The 16382-nt window shown below is 36.3% G+C and overlaps 1 protein-coding gene across 1 annotated transcript in view; it reads left to right on the forward strand.

The window, feature by feature from the left end:
- The window catches only part of TMEM232 (transmembrane protein 232), a gene marked incomplete at its 5' end in the record, with an annotated part of 285351 nt that overhangs the window by 235343 nt on the left and 33626 nt on the right, over positions 1-16382 (forward strand). The window lies entirely within an intron of this gene.

The following is a 16382-nucleotide window of genomic DNA, read 5'->3' on the forward strand; positions in this document are numbered from 1 at the left end:
TCCTTTACTGCTTTCCCAAGTACTTTTGCAGGGAACTGGATCAGAAGTGGAGCAACTGGGACTCAAACTGGTGCCCATATGATATGCAGGTGCCACACGTGGATGCTTAACCTATTATGCCACAGTACATGCCCCTCAGCACAGAAGCCTTAACACATCATTTTTTACTTGCAATATTTATGGACATTTTCCAAATAGTATCTTTCAAAATATCTGTCTTTTAGTGTTGGTGATATAAAAAAGTAACAATGATTTTTATATTAACTGTTTGTTTATTAAATGCAGATGTTAACATGTAATTTATCAGTGGATATCTTTATCTTCTTTGTACAAAATTCACTGAGCTCAAATACATTCAATTATTGGCTTTAATTTTTTAAAACTATTTGTTTACTTATTTGAAATCTTTTATTTAGTATTACTATATAATAATAAATATAATTAATTATTAACCAGATTTCCTCTATTTTTCAACTTACAATTTTATTTAAGATTTAAGGTTTCCTTCTAAATGACCTTAGTACATCGATTTTAGACTGTTATTGCTATACTTCAAGTTTAATACATTTCTAACTTTCTTGAAATTTTTAAGTATGAGTTTTCTAGAAGTGTTTTACTTCAATATTAAATGGAGATTTTCTAGTAATATTTAATGACATTTTAATCTCATTGTTTTCAGAAAACACACTGTTATTGATATCAAATAATGAGAGTTGTGAGATTGTTTTATAACCCAACATCTGATCAATTATGATGATTTTTCCAAGGACTTTAAAATAACATATGCCTTGTTACTGTTACTTACAGTATGTTCCATATATAAAGGGATTTCAAAAAGCTCATATACAAATGGGACTTTAGAGATAAGTTTATTTTGATGTAAAACAATTTTAAAATCCATGAATTGCTTCTTGATAATACATATTTACCATGAACTTTTTAAAAACCCCACACATGTAAAAAGGATCAATACTGTTAACTAAGTTATTTAGGTAATTTATACACTTAATCATTCTTTGCCCCTTTTCCCACCTTAATATTGAGAAATGTATGTTAAAGCCTCTCAAAGTGATTTTGAATTTCTCTATTCTTCCTTTGAAGCCTATCAATTATGGCTTTATGTGTTTTGAAGCTGCATTAACGGGCACATTTAGACTCAAAATGATTGTACATTGTCCTGATATTTGAATGAGTCCTTTATACTTTCGCTACCCCTTTTTATTTTAAGTCATGATTCTATCCTTCAAATCAATTTTATTTGTACCAATAGAAGGCACACAACCAGTGTGGACACAATACAAGCAGAAATCTGTTTCTCTACTCTTCTGTCCTCAGAGAAAACCCAGAACAAATGTTTTAAAGCTGGGACTGTATCTGTAACTTTAGACAGTGCCATTCATGTTTTTTTTGTGATATTTTCTTAGTTTCAATTTTATTTTTATTTAATGTTTCTGAGTGTTTATGAATACTATATATATCCTATATACCACTTTAACTTAATTTGGAATCTGTCAGTATTACTCTTTTATTCAGGACAATTGGTCCTGTTACATTAGTGTAATAATTATTTATATCCACCATGGAACTATTAATACTCTTTGTTATCCACCTTTAATTTATTTCTTTCCTTCCTCCTTTTTTTTTTTTATGGAAGTGGATAAGTTACATGCTCTTTACTAAAAATATTTAAGTAGCTACCATATGTATTCTAACATGGTGATTAAATTACTACAGTTTGAAAGAAAGTATTGCCTTTATAATTCAGTTCTGTCTTCAAGGAATGGCAGATGTCCTAAACAGCACTCTGGCCTCAGAATCATCCCTTAAGGCATTCGGATCTGGCTAAAAAGCCCATGAGAATTTCTCAGGCATGGAAAGCCAAGACACTGTGGCAAAAAAAAAAAAAAAAAACCTAAATGAAAGATCTCTGTGAGTGAGATCCCAGTGGAAAGAACGGGCCATCAAAGAAGGAGGTTCCATTCTCTGAAGGGAGGAGAGAACTTTCACTTTAACTATGGCCTTGTCTAAATAAGATCGGAGTTGGTGATTACTGACAGAGACAGACATCCAAGGAAATTGCCATGGCAAAGTCAGGGAATGTCACAGATTTCCAGAAAACCACAAGGAGCTTAAAGAATAGCATGGAACATATGTCTTCCTCATAGTTCCCAGAAGGAACCAACCCTACAGAACCTTGATCTTAGACTTCAGGCTTCAGAACTGTGATACAATTCATTTCTATTGTTGAATTCCCCCAGTTTGTGATACTTATTATGAAAGTTCCAGCAAACTAATACATATATTACTTGAAGTTTTTAATCTTTTTTTTCCAGAAATTTCAATGTGACATGCATGTGCATGATTCTCTATATATTTGTCCTTTAACTTGCAAAGCATTTAAGAATATTTAATGAGTTTTGAAACTGATAACTTTCATAGTTTAAAATTATGCTTGAAATGTTGGTTTGATTTTTAGAGTCTTTCTGTCAACCTGCACACTACGTAACTTTAGCATTTAGCAATAACTTGAGAGAAAAAGTGTCTATTTTTGAAGTTCATTCATTACTCTGTTTTATTTCTGATGCCTTAGATTATCACCAGAAGGTTTTTTTGTTTGTTTGTTTCTTACTCATCAGGGCATCACTACTGAGGCACAACTTAGATTTTTATTCTAGATTTTGCATTCAGAATTGAATGTGTCCTAGTAAGAGGCCAACAAGTAGTAGAAATATAGAAAAATGAGCATTGGAGAATCCAACTCTATCTAGTTCTTTATGTTCTTATCTTTTACTCAATTTGTGAACTGGGAAAAAAAAAAAAAAAACTAAGGGTAGGCATCCCGGCACAGCAGGTTAAACCTCTGCCTGAAATGTTGGCATTCCATATGGGCACCAGTCCATGTCCTGGCTGCTCCACTTCCAATCCAGCTCCCTGCTAATGTACCTAGAAAAGCAACAGAGGATCAGAGGATGGTCCAAGTTATTGGGTCACTGCACCCTTGTGGGAGACCTGAAGAAACTCCTGGCTCCTGGCACTGGCTTTGGCTCGGCTCAGCCCCAGCCATTGTTGCCATCTGGGGAATGAGCCAGCAGATGGTAGATCTCTCTCTCTCTCTCTCTCTCTCTGTTTCTACCTCTCTCTGTTACTCTGCCTTTCAGATAACTAAATCTTTCTTTTAAAAAATAACCAATTTTCTTGTGAAATTACCAAGAAGGACAGATTGTGCTGCTAATTTAATTTTCTTTGTAAGTCAATATATTGGCATTCTGGTTTGTGTATTTTTTTTTTTTTTAGAATTTGGTTTATATAAATCTACTTCAGAGAGGGATCCACTTTCCTATGTTGATATGACTTCATTCTGTCTCAACAGAAATGAGATCATACAATTATAAGAATCTGTTAGGATAGCTACTGACTTTTCTCAGGCAACATTCAGTGTCTCCACAAATGCATTTTCTACTCAAATAGTAGCAGTCACTTTACAAACAGGTAGTTGTGTTTTGTTAGAATTCAGATTATTTGGTATATACATTTTCTTTAATTTTTAAATTTATTTCTATTTGATTTGAAAGGCAAAGTTCCATGGAGAGAAGGACAGTGAGAGAGGGAGGAAGGGAGGGAGGGAGGGTGAGAGAGAGAGAGAGAGATTTTGTAAACACTTGTTCACTTCCCAAATACCCACAACAGCACTGGGCAAGGGTTGAACCAGGCTGAAACCAAGGAAACGAGGAGCCAGGAACTCAATCCAGGTCTCCTATGATGGTTTCAGGAAGCCATCTTCTTGAGCCATCATTTGTCACCTCTCAGGATGTGCTTTAGCGGGAAGTTGGATTGAAAGCAGAGGAGCCAGGACTCAAACCAGGCACTCCAGTAAGGGGGGCAGGTGTCACAAGCAGCAATACTTGCACCAAACTCTCATCCCTGCTTTGTATGTAAATTTTCTAATCTGCTCTTTTCAGTTATTCAAGTAAGATAAAAACTTTTTACAAATCATTAAGTACCTCTAGAATGAATGTGTCATGAGAACAGGGAATTTTCCATCTATTCATTGCACTGTTTCCTTAATAGAGAAGAAAGAAGATGGTGCATGGTAGATGCTCTGTAAATGTCAGAGGAATAAACTCATAAATGAACTATTACTATTACTTTTTCTAATCATTTAGTAGTGGATAGTATTTGAAAGGCAGAGGTACAGAGAAACAGAGACATAGAAATTTTGCATCTGCTGGTTCACTCCTCCAGTGCCTGCAACAGCAAGGTCTGGACCCGTATAAAGCCAGGAGCCAACAATTCCATCTGGAGCCATCATCAGCTGCTTCTCAGGATGTACGTCAGCAGGACACTGGATTGGAAGTGAAGGAACTGGGACTCTCAACAGGCACTCCCGTAAGGGGTGTGAGCACCCTAAGCAGCACCTTAACTTCTATGTCAAGTGCCCATTCCCTGAGATGGTAGCCTTAACATTTCATTAAAATCAAAATTGTCATTAAATAAATGATACACTAAGGACCAAAAGGAAAATAGCATCTGGTAGCATCTGGTGCATTCATTCCCCTATTAAGTCTGGACCCAGATGAAATCCTAGACAGCCTAACGTCAGGGCTACTACAGTGACTGGGCCTTAGACTTCTCTTTCATGGACCGTGGCTTGTTGTACGACGTTACCCACCAATCATAAAAGACACTGATGGAATGGTTTAAGAAGCTGAATGTGACAGCATTGTAGGGTAAAAGTCCCAGTGACAAAGAAAAATTTGGACATCAGCTCTCAGGAGATTGGCATTTGATGCCTGATATATTTTATCAAGACAGCGTTCCCAGCAGGCTGATCTTCTTGACCTGATTTTCCTGTCTTTGTCTATCAGCATATTCATGTGACAGTGTGCTAATGTAGCAATAGAAAGTAAAGACAGCTCTTCACTCTGTAGCTACATTAAAGATTCTTTACTAGTGCTTTACTTGGTGTGATTTGTTAGGTAGCTCCCATTTGATTCAGAAAAAATTGTGTGTTTATAAGGAAGCATCCATTTAAAGTGAGCCAGTCTCAGGCACTGGCTGGGCACCCATGTAAACATTATCAAGACAAGCAAGAGGATGCTCCATTTTTTATCTTCTGTCTCAAGGTCCTTAGAAATGCAGGCAGGTTAGTGAGCTGAAAGCATGACATTTTACAACCACTTTATGATAGATAAATGGGTATTTGCATATATGCTCAACTTCTAGTTTTTTCTAAATGCTATCATATTTATATTACATTATTTACCTCTTTTGTTCAAAATTGTTTAATATGGAAAGATTTTTCCCACTCACCTGTATGCATAAAATCTCTCTTATTATATAAAAGTGATATTTTAAAACATGAGACTGATTTTTTAAAACAACTGACTGATGCTTTATGGTAACCTGAATAAATTTGAGCCTAAGAGTCACATCATATCTAGCATGGCTGGGCTCCCAAGTAACTATTTACACTGATGGCTTTGTTCCCAGTTACAAACACTTACCAAAAACCACATTTGAGCCAACTGACGCCACTCTTAAGTCTAGATTCCAGACTTTGGTCCTCGAAGTGACATCCAGAATTGCATACAGATTTTTTTTCATTGCTTTCCATTTCTACCTTCTTCACTCCTTAATCAGCATCAGTACAGTTCCAAGTTGCTGACACCACAATGAGGAGTGAGATGTTATTTCCAATAGAAACAATATTACAAGGCTGTATTTCTTGTGTCACTTTAGTTCATTTTTCACCCATTTGATAAATATTTATTGAGCATCTACAATTTGTCAACCTCTGTACTCTGCTGACAAATGCTGAAAAGGAAGAGCAATGGGAGGACAAATAACTGTAAGTTCAGTGTGTGATAAGTGCTATGGAAAAAATTCAATGATAGAATGAAAATAATGGAGTATAGTTTCTTTGTTATATCGTATGTTCAGGAAATGTCTTTTAGAGAAGGTGACATGTGAGCTAAGACTTGCAAGATGAAATGAGACAGCCAGGCAATACCTGCAGGATGAGAGTTTCAAATGGCAAGCACAAAGGCCCCTGGAGGGCAGTGAGTCAGCCTGGCCTGAGTAAGGGACAGAAGGCAGGCTGGTGTGACTGGAAAATGTGGGAGACCAGGTCCAGTGGATGGAGGGAAGATGAAATGCAGCTGTGGGTCCAGAGGAGGGCAGGTGTAGTAGAGTTAAAGAAGGATGTTTTAAAAGAACTAAATGTACTTATTAATGATTTGAAGGTTGGGGAAGTAGGAAAAAAAGAGGCTTTGAGAAGTTCTATGTGTTTAGACTTAGCACCAGAATTTTGTGATTTAATATTTAATGAGAAAGAAAGGTTTCGAATGAGCCAAAAAACAAAAAACAAAACAGGACTAAATGAATAATATATTTAATATGCTGAACATGTAAAGTTTAAGATATCTAATAAACATCCAAATATGACATGTATCATTGTAGAGTAGTAGTGTGTATATGTGTCTGTGTGTGTGTGTGTGTCTGAAGTAGCAAAGTATCTTCAAAGATTATTCTTAAAATCTGTTTTTAGGAGAGGTTCCAAGATGACAGGGAGGGAGATCACTACTCTAGTTTAAGGGAAGATAATTTTAAAAAAAATTGAAGTGTAATCTCAGGGAAGAGTTAGGAAGAAAACTGCAGTGGAAACTCCATAGAAATTAGAGGGACACTGTGGATCTACATGGAAAGTTTGGATGCATACAACTCAGGACTCCAGCAGCTGAGAGCCTCAGCACCAGCTTTGGAGAATGATGTGACTAGACTGTGGCAGCCCAAGCCATTGGCAATAAAGCCATGGGGAGAACCTGGTGTCAGTCTGGCCTGGAGTCCTGTGGGAGACAGTATATCTGCCAATAGAGGGAAAAAAGGTGCATGTTTCTCTCTCCCTATCCCCTCAACAATAGCTCCCTGCAACTAGCTGAGAAAGGGTGGGCACCAATTTGGACATACATAACGGCTGCACCACTTTGTCCGCCGCCCAGCAACCAGCCAAGAGGAGATACCTGAGTCTGGCTGGGAGGATTGACAGGGGGCTGGGTGCCCATGTAGGACTGTGAGGTGCCTCAGCCTCCTAGCACATCACAGGATCTTGGGCTTAAGCTGCCTGGACAGAGTACCCACAGGTACCTGGCTATGGGAGTCTTTCAATCTTCCTGTAGATGGGATGGACTGGCAGGGCAGAGTGGGTCCTTGGCGCCCCATGACTGTGTGCTGGGACTGTGGAAACACTGTGGCTACAAGGGAGGGTACAATGTGTGGCTGGGTCTCCAGATGTGGGTAGCTCCACACACTTGGGGTTCGCTGATAGCCTGGGTTGTATCATTGCTACGGATCCATGTTCACACATATCCTTTGTGTGGTTCTTGTAGAAATGTGGAAGAATATTGTACTCACTGGGGCTAGCACCAGGGCTTTGGTGGCCTTGGAAGAGAGGAGGAGAGGGTGAAACTACACCCACAGAGTTGATCAAACCCTCCCCTCTGATAAAAAATAGATCTACCATGGCCAACTTAGGTGTCACCATGGATACTCCACTCACCCTAGAGCACTGAACAGAGTGCCCTGGCCACAACGAGCACATGCTTCTGGGTATTCACTGAAAGAAAAGATACTCCATTAAGCCACAGAGGATTAGTCCACAGATAGAAGCCATCAGAGGAAAAAGAAAAAACAACAAGTGTCTCACAAATGCCTAAAAATAATTGTAGAAATTCAAGAAACAAGAATAAGGAAGAAAATATGATGCCCCTCAAGGAAACAAAGCAATTCAGTACTAGAATGTGAAGTTGAAGAGATTGGTGAAAATCTGGAAATGGAATTCAAAAAATTAATCATAGGATTACTCAGAAGTGATTAGAAGCAAATCCACAAATTAAAGAAATCCATACATGATATGAATGATGCCCACTCTCATCATTATTATTTAATATAGCTCTGGAAGTTTAAGCCAGAGCTCACAGGCAAGAAAAAGAAATCAAAGGGATACAAATTTTGAAGGAAGAAGTCAAACTTCCTCTATTTGCAGATGACATGATTCTATATAAAGGAGATCTGAAAGACTCCACTAAGAGACTATTAGAACTCATAAGAGAGTTTGATAAAGTGGCAGGATATTAAATTAAACACAAGAATCAATAGCCTTTGTATACACAGACAATGCTAAGGCTGACAAAAACCTTCTAGAAACAATCTCATTCACAATAGTTGCAAAAAGAATTAAATATTTTGGAAAAAATTCAACCAAGGACATCAAGGTTCTCTATGATGAAAATTATAAAACATTAAAGAAAGAAATAGAAGACACAAAAAATGAAAAAAAATCTTCCATGTTCATGCATTGGGAGAATCAATATCATTAAAATGTCCATACTACTGAAAGCAATTTACAGATTTAATGTGATCCCAATCAAAATACCAAGGGCATTATTCTCAGATTTAGAAAAAATGATGCTGATATTCATATGGAAGCACAGGAGACCCTGAATAGCTACAGCAACCTTATACAACAAAAACAAAGCCAGAGGAATCACAATACCAGACTTTAAGACATACTGCAGGGCAATTATCATCAAGTCCCTGGAACTGGCAAAACAAAACAAAACAAAAACAAAAACAAAATATATAGGTAGACCAATAGAACAGAATAGAAACTCCAGAAATCAATCTATGCGTCTACAATTAATTTATTTTTGACAAAGGAGCTAAAATTAATCCCTACAGCAAGGACAGTCTCTTCAACAAATGGTGCTAGGAAAACTGGATCTCCATGTGCAGAAACATGAAACTAGACCCCTGCTGTACACCTTACAAAAATTCCATTCAAAATGGATCAAAGAACTTTCTATGGCCTGATACAACCAAATTATTAGAGAACATTGGGGATACCCTGCAAAATATTGGCATCAAGAAAGATGTCTTGGAAATTATCCCAGAAGCCCAGACAATCAAGGCCAAAATTGACAAATGGGATTCCATCAAATTGAGAAGCTTCTGCACTGCAAAAGAAACAACAAAGTGAAGAGGCAACTGATAGAATGGGAGAAAATATTTGTGAACAATGAAACTGATTAAAGACTAATATCCAGAATCTATAAAAAGCTCAATAAATTCAACAACAATAAACGATATAGTTAAGAAATGAGCAAAGGACTTGAACATACATTTTTCAAAAGAGGAAATTCAAATCGCCAGCAGGTACTTGAAAAAATGTTCAGGATCAATAGCCATCAGGGAAATGCAAATAGAAACCACAATGAGGTTTCACTTCACCCCAGTTAGAATGGCTTCCAAACACAAATCAGCAAACAACAAATGCTTGTGAGGATGTGGAGAAAATGGTACTCTAATCCACTGTTGGTGGGAATGTAAACTGGTACGGCTGCTATGGAAGATAGTATGGAGATACCTCAAAAATCTGAATATAGACCTATCATAGGATCCAGCCATCCCACTCTTGGAGATTTACCCAAACCAAATGAAATCATGTGAAAGAGTTATTTGTACCCACATGTTCATCGCAGCTCAATTCACAATAGCTAAGATACAGAATCAATCCAGATTCTGTTTACTGAAGACTGGATAAAGAAATCATGGTATATGTACCCCATGAACTACTATGCAGCATTAAAAAATGAAATCTTGTTATTTGCAACAAAATGGATGAAATTGGAAAATATCATACTTACTGAAAAAGCCAGTATCCAAAAGACAAATACCATATGTTCTCCCTGATCTATGGTAACTAATAGAGTACCTAAAAGGTAATCTGTAGAAGTGAAAATGACACTTTGAGATGCGATGACTTTGAGCAGCCTTTGTCTCAACTGTTGAGGAACAGGTTTTTTCCATACTATTTGTTGAGCTCTTTATTCAGTCGAGGGTTAATCTTATGTGTATAAAGTTAATTGAAAATAGATCTTAGTAAAAAATAAGAATGGGAATAGGAGATGAAGGAGGAAGAAAGATTGGAGTACCAATGGGAGGGAGAGGTGAATGGGAAGAACCACTAAGTTCCTGAATTTGTGTATATGAAATGCATGAAGTTTGTATACCTTAAGAAGTTTCTAGATAAAAATAAAAAATATGTTTTAAAAATTATTTCAGGAAAATTTGTGACATATTTGCAGGATTTTTGGATAAATGACATTCTAATTCAAGTGATTTAGGGCAAACTTTTTGCTTCTGTACAACTTCAAACATAGGACAAGTTGCAAGAGTAATACAAAGAGCAGCCTTCTGACCTTTTCCCAGGTTCATGAATTTTAACATTTTTGCTGCATTTGCTTTATCATTCATCCTCTCTCTCTCTCTCTCTCTCTCTCTCCACATACACACACACACACACACGTGTGCACACACGGATGTCTCTTTTGCATGTACATTTTTACTAAATCATATGAAAATAAATTTCAGAGATTATGACCTTTTCCTTTACTATGTCTATCCCGTTCTTCAACAGAACATTCTCTTATGCACACATGGAATGATGCTCAAGATCAGGAAATTAAAATTGATACAACCTGAAAATTCCCAGTCAATTTTTTCCAATTCTCCTTTTATTTAATAATGTTTTTCCTCCAGGTCCAGAATCCAGTGTCACATATTGCACCTGACTGTCACATTTCCCTTATCTGAATTATTTGACATCATTCCTTAATCTTCGTGGTTTTTGATCTTAACATTTTCACAGACAACAGGAAATGACTTTCTAGAACAAAATTCAACCTGAGTTTAATTTTTCCTCATGAGTGATTTCAGGTTATCAATCTTCAACAAGAACAGCACAAAGATGTTTGCCAGTGTATCCTATCAGAAGTGATATTGATTCTTTCTATAATTTGTGATTTTAATTTTCATGACTTGGTTAAAGGGGTATCTAATAGATTTTTCCACAATAAAGTCACACTCTATTCCTTTAGTAATTAACTTATTTGTAGGGAAATATTTTTGATATCTTGTAAAGTACACTGTTGCCAATTTAACCTTTACCCACTAGTTTTAAAACCCCTTGATATCTCATAGCTGATATGTTTTGCCTTAATATTATGGTTGAAAATATTTGATTTTACATCACCACTTTTACTATATTTATGAGTATTCTTTAGAAAAAAGCTTTTAATCTTTAATTTATTAATTTATTTTAAATTTAAATATCAGTATCCAGTTGTCATGTTCTTTTAAAAAATAGTTATTATTATAAAGAGAAAAGATTTCATGTGTTTTGTAGGTACAATTCTTTCTTTTAGATATTATTACTTTATTTTCTGAAAGTACAGAGATACAAAAATTGGAAGTAGGAAATAAATGAAAAGTGCACAATGGTTCTATTGTTTATTTGTCTTCTTTCTTTATTATATTTCGATATCAGGAAGAGATAAAAAAGAAAGATATTTTTCATAAAGAAATACAAAATTATATTCCAAAAATATACAATAGAGGTCCTTTAAGTGCATTTTTTTTCTTTTTTTTTTGGCAGGCAGAGTGGACAGTGAGAAAGAGAGACAGAGAGAAAGGTCTTCCTTTGCCGTTTGTTTACCCTCCAATGGCCGCCGCGGTAGGTGCGCTGCGGCCAGCGCACCGCGCTGATCCGAAGGCAGGAGTCAGGTGCTTATCGTGGTCTCCCATGGGGTGCAGGGCCCAAGGACTTGGGCCATCCTCCACTGCACTCCCTGGCCACCGCAGAGAGCTGGCCTGGAAGAGGGGCAACCGGGACAGGATCGGTGCCCCGACCGGGACTAGAACCCGGTGTGCTGGCGCCGCAAGGCGGAGGATTAGCCTAGTGAGCCACGGCACCGGCCTTTAAGTGCAATTTATAAAACTGGAAAGGTACAATGTCATAAAGACTATAATAGCTAGACTTTTGGTTAACAAGTCATAATATTAAAATTATTCCTACAGATATGTCAACTGCAAAAATAAATAGTTTATTGTTATTCTGGGAATAGATCAACTGAACTATAAAGTTTTCTCATGTATACAAAACATAGCCTTGGAGACAATCCACTTCAGTGGCACCATTACTTAATTTTTTTTATTAAATTTTATTTAAGTTATACAAGTTTAATGTATTTCATATATACAGATTTAGGAACATAGTGATACTTCCTACCCTACCCTCCCTCCTGTCAATGCTCCAACCCATCTTCCTCCTCCCTCTCCCATTTCCACTCTTAAGAATCACAAAGATCTATTTTCAGTTTACCTAATATTCATAAAGTTAATCCTATACTAAGTAAAAGGGATCAACAAATAGTACAAAGGAAACAGAAGAAACAAAGGCTGAAGACAATCATCAAATCTCAAAATGTCCATTTCACTTCATGAGATTACTTGTTAGGCACTCTTATTAGTTACCTCAGATCAGGGAAATCACATGATATAGGAGACCGGCCTATTTCACTAAGTATAATAGTTTCCAGCTGCATCCATCTTGTTGCAGAAGACAGGATTTCATTTTTTTTTTAACAGCTGAGTGGTACTCCACAGTATATGGTACAGTATATGTACCATTATTTCTTTTTTTTATTTTTTATTTTTTTTAAAGAGAGGTAGAGACAGAGAGAGAGGTCTTCCATCTGCTGGTTCACTCCCGAAATGCCCGCAGTGGTCGCAGCTGTGCCAATCTGAATCCAGGAGCCAGGAGCTTCTTCTGGGTCTCCCACGTGGGTGCAGGGGCCCAGAGACTTGGGCCATATTCTGCTGCTTTCCCCGGCCATTAGCAGAGAACTGGATCAGAAGTGGAATAGCTGGGACTTGAACCGGCATCCATATGGGATCCTGGCATCGCAGGTCAGGGCTTTAACCTGCTGAGCCACAGTGCCAGCCCCCGTACCATTATTTCTATACCCATTCTTTGGTTGATGGACATCTGGGTTGATTCCACATCTTAGCTGTTGTGAATGGAGCTGCAATATCCATGGGGATACAAATAACTCACATGCTAAAATATTTTTCATTTACAGCATAAGGTAAGAGGCAGGACTCATTCCTAAAATAAAAAAAAGAAAACTTTGTATTTTCAAGATCAAACTCAGAGCTGTGTGTTTTTAAAATTTTGAGAACCTTTTGGCATCGAGAAACACCAATCTGCTGATGGACTGAAGAATAAAAACCTCAGTGAAAAAATATGAGTTAGTCCATACCATAAAGGGACATGGATCACTACTGGTACTGCCAAAAATAGAAGAAAGTTGATGCTTTTAAGGCAACAGCATAATATGTAATCTCTTAAGATTTCTATTTCCTACTGAGAAATACATAAACAAAATTACCATATTGATAAAGAAATATGCCTAGGTCAGTTTCTAAAATGCCATCAAATGGTCTTGTCTCCTCAAAGATGCCTAAACATCATCTTAAAGATTTTTTGTTACCCTGATAAATGCGTTCATTTTGACCTGATGCACTTCAGAACTACAAGAAGAAAAACAAAGTCAGCTGAATATAATTATAATGTTTCACATTTGATGCAATTTTACACCAGTCTGTTAAACAATATCTATTTGAATTCTCATATGTGAAAGAACTTCTAATTAAGCTATCACAAAAAATTCATGTTTCTCTTAAAAAAAAACTTTATTTATTTATTTGAGAGGCAGAATTACATGCAGTGGGAGAGACAGAGACAAAGATCTTCCATCCATTGGTTTACTCCCAAAATGGCCACAATGGCTGGAGCTGGGACAATCAACAGCCAGGAACAGGAGCTTCCTCCAGGTCTCCCATATGGGTGCAGGGGCCCAAGCACTTGAGCCATCTTCCACTGCTTTCCCAGGCCATAAGCAGAGAGCCGGATCAGAAGAGGAGCAGCTGGGACTCAAACATGGGATTCTTGCACCACGGGCAGAGGCTTAGCCTACTGTGCCACAGCAGCAGCCTCCAAATTCAAACTTTAAGCCTGAACATGTAAAAGTTATGTAAAAATATTTTTAAACTTTAAAATTCATACTCATACAATAAAGTTTTTAAATTTTTTTAACTTAAAAAGGCATAATCATTTATCAAAACCAGAAAAGAAATATAGAGCAGTGAATGATCCTTAGCATGGTGGCCAAAAGTGTTCAGAGGCATCTGTCATTTCAGTTGCTACTAGGGTGTCAGGAAATAAATGTACCTCTTCTAGCCTCGATACAATACTTTCAGTCAGCTTCCCCCCTGTCCTACAAAGGGATTGAGGATGGTGCTACCTGTGCCAGGCTGTATTCCTGGGAGATTAAGAGGACACAGATATAACCCCTAAAAGAGGAATTTACCTAAGTCCCCTGCTAGCTTGTTGATCTGCAGTATTCTCACAGGACTTCAAGGCAGGGGCTCCATAAAGCCAACATGTGACCTTGGGTTGTACTAGAACACAGGTTCAGGAAGTAATTACAAAGCTCACACAGAAGTCTCAACAAAGAAAAAGAGAAAAAAAGAAGGTGACAAGTGAAGGATGATAAAGAGGGAACATACAAATTTCAATCTGGAATAACTGGAAGGGAAAACTTCCATCACTGAATAGTCCAAGAGAGCTAAGTCAACAAAATGAACAGTTGAAATATGAATTCATTCAAGATAAACTGAAAATGGCAGAAAATAGTTTTAAATGCTACTAAAAATGTATAAATCTGCAAGATATAAATTATGGAAAAACTTCTTTATATCTAAGATATCATGATAAGCATTGACAGAAAAACACAATTTCTAACCTAAAGAAGATTATAATAAATATGTAGGAGGTTATGTCAAAAATTCATGATAAAATGGAATTAAAAGATAACTTTCCTTGGGTGCAAAACATTTTCGAAATCCATGCATAGTTTTTTCAAAGCACACATTTTCCATTAACTTTTTGAAGACTCTTCACATACATGGATTCAAAAAGTTTTTGGCACCAAGAGATTTATCTTTTAATTTCATTCCCACAAACTTTTTGAGTCCATATGTATATGTATGTGTATATATGATTATTTTCTCACTTAATCTAAGTAGCATACATAAAAACTTTAGAGTGGTATTGTGTATACCATTTAGTAACATGTAATTTTTATATGTATGGTCAGTTTATAAAAAGTTGGAATAACTTCTTTTAATATTGCAACTTATTCCTATCAGAAAATCTTGTTTCATTCTAACAGGAAAGTTCATTGAAGGGTTATACTTCATTACATGGATACACAGAGTTTTTAATCCACCCCTCAAAGTTCAAGAAATTCAGTCCCCAGGGCTTCTTTTTATTTTTTTATTATGTATTGCTATAAATAGTCTCTATAAACACAGTTTTTGAATAAAAATATTTAATTTCACCTGGCACCTAGGTAAATATTTAAAGGGTGTTATTTTGGATTATATGGTAAATTTATGTCTAGCTGTATTTAAAAAATCAGCCGACTTGTTTCCAGAGTTGCTGCATCATTGTGCCTTCCCAACAGGAACCTATGACAATTTCAGCTGCCAACATTCAGCAATGTATTTTGGTTTTCTGTTTGTCAATTAGGGCCACTCTTACAGGTAGGCAGTGGATTTTCATATGCTTATTTAGCAATCATGAATATTTCCACATCTTGTTTGTGAAATTACTTTTATACTTTTTATTATTTTTCATTAATTTGTTGAGAATTAAGGGACTTTTTTCAAATACACTCATTAGAAATTCTTTGCCAGTCATTTGTTTGGCAAATATTTTCTCCTTATCTATGATATGTCTTTACATTTTCACAACATTATATTTCACAAAGGAAAAGTTTTTAATGTTAACAAGGCTTTATTACTTTTTAATTTAAATTTAATAGGTCATGCATTTGCTATAGTAACTAGGAAATCTTACCTAACCCAGAAAGGATTTTATCTTGTTTTCTTGTGGAAGATTTATAATTTTAGATTTTATAATTAAGCCTGTGATCTATGAGATAATGTCTTATGTCATGGAAGTTATGCATCAAAGTTTAATTTCTGTTTACAGATGAAGTCCAGTTGTCCCAGCACCATTTGTTTCAGCGACAATTCAATTCTAATTGTACTTTCACCTTTGTCAAAATACAGCTGATTCTCCATTTGTGGGTGCATATGTGTCCGGAATATTTTTCTGTTCCATTGTTTGATTTGTCACTAGCACACTCTCATTCCTTGTAGCTGTATAAGCTTTGAAATTTGTTTTTCAGTATTGCTTTTGTTATTCTAATTCTTTTGCTTCTCCATGTAAATTCTATAATCAATCTATGGCTAATATAAAATCCTTCTAAGATCTTGAGTAAGATGATATTGCATTTCTAGATCAATTTAAAAAATGTTGATGTCTTCATAAAACTTACTCCTCCAATTCATGAGCACTATAATTTTCTCTTTTTATTCAGAGGTTTTGCTTTTTTTTAATCAGCATTTTATAAGTT

Source organism: Lepus europaeus, chromosome 15 (assembly GCF_033115175.1).
Source record: "Lepus europaeus isolate LE1 chromosome 15, mLepTim1.pri, whole genome shotgun sequence".
NCBI lineage: Eukaryota > Metazoa > Chordata > Mammalia > Lagomorpha > Leporidae > Lepus > Lepus europaeus.